The sequence below is a fragment of the Octopus bimaculoides genome, chromosome 10, assembly GCF_001194135.2.
Source record: "Octopus bimaculoides isolate UCB-OBI-ISO-001 chromosome 10, ASM119413v2, whole genome shotgun sequence".
Lineage (NCBI taxonomy): Eukaryota > Metazoa > Mollusca > Cephalopoda > Octopoda > Octopodidae > Octopus > Octopus bimaculoides.
In genome coordinates, this window is record NC_068990.1 from 86,477,117 (window position 1) to 86,478,972 (window position 1,856).

The following is a 1,856-nucleotide window of genomic DNA, read 5'->3' on the forward strand; positions in this document are numbered from 1 at the left end:
TATATATATATATATATATATATATATATATATATATATATATATGTGTGTGTGTGTGTATATATATATGCATATATGTATATATATATATATATATATATATGTACATATACATATATACATGTATACATCCATACATATATACGTACATAAATATATAGTGTATGTATGAATTTATATGTTTGTATATGTATACACACACACACACACATATATAAAGATGCATATATGTGTATGTGTGTGTATGCCTGTGTTTGTGAGCATAAATCTTTTGGTACGTACACACACACACACACTCTCTCTCTCTCTCTTTCTCACACACACACACACACCCACACACACACACCCACACACACACACACACACACACACACACACACACATACATACACACACGCATCCATCTTTCTGTCTAGCTACATTGGGTTAGTTTGATTTATTCTTTGGTATTTTGGAGGCACCAATTCTACCTGCATCAAAAGTCTTGCTCTATCCTCTCCACTGATGTATCCATTTGCCGACTCCTTTGTTTCTACTCGTTGCAATCACTGGACTGCAGCCTGCCATGCTGGAGCACGTTCTTGTATGGTTTAGTCGATCATATCGACCCATTCCTATTTTTCATAGTACGGCAATGATAGTTTCGTTTGTCAAACCGTTATGTCACATGACGTAAACAAACCAACATCGGTTGTGAAGCTGTGGGGAGGATAAACACAAAGACACACAAATACACTGATATACACATACATGCACACACACGCACAGACACACACCATCTACGGTGGACTTGCATCAAATTCACTCACAAAGCATTTGTCGGCCCAGGGTGGCAGTACAAGGCACAATATGCCGTGCAGTGGAACTGAACCAGAAACCACTTAGTTCACGAAAGGAACTTAACCAGATACAACTATTTCTGTGAATGGCAAAGGTAAGAAGCAAATTCCCAGAAACGCTCATATATTCTGACCCAGAAACAGCCTGAAGACCTGTGCCACCCTCCATGAATGACTCATTGCACCATCACTCATCATTTAAACCAGGGGCGGATCACAAGTTCGAACTCTTATACCTGTGTAGTTTTTCTATATATCTATGTATAATTAGATATACATTAATAAAGATAAGTTTAACACATTAAATTAACATCTTCATTAACGCCGCCACTAAATTTAGGACGTTTATTTAACTTATGATAGATATTATATTTTTCAGCTAGAGTGTAGTGGGGTCTCTATGGGTGGGTCAAACCTCGTAATATGTGTTTTATAGTGGAGGCAAAATTTCCATTTATTTGGAAATTACCGGACGATTTTCTGTTCGAGTCTAACCGTTCGTTGTAGAAACGCGACCTATGTCGAAAATACGCATAGAAATATTGTATAAATGTTATAATTGAAAAAATTACTATATTTTGTACATACGAGTAAATCAGCCTGCGGGCGGGGCTTTCCCCTCCCCTGATCAAAATACTTGAACGGTGGTGACAATGGCATCGATGAATCAATCATATCCAAATACGTGGGGCGTTATTGAAAGGCGGAAAGTAATAGCGGTTTTCATAACGACCAAATCTGGGATCTGAATCTCTTAGAAAGGTCTTTTGAGTTGCTGGTTGCCAGTTGAATGACAAGATTTTATTTAATTCCTGAGACAACTTTTGTGTTTTATCGCATCAGCGAAAAAATATGATTTGCTGCCTCTTTTCTCTAAGGTCAACAACCTAATGCTCTACAATGATGTAAGAGGCCTTCTGAGGAAATATATTCATAAACACTTGTCACACGACAAGCTGTTTGGTTTTGACTGTTGAGTACGTACACACACAAACATACGTATATATATATATATAT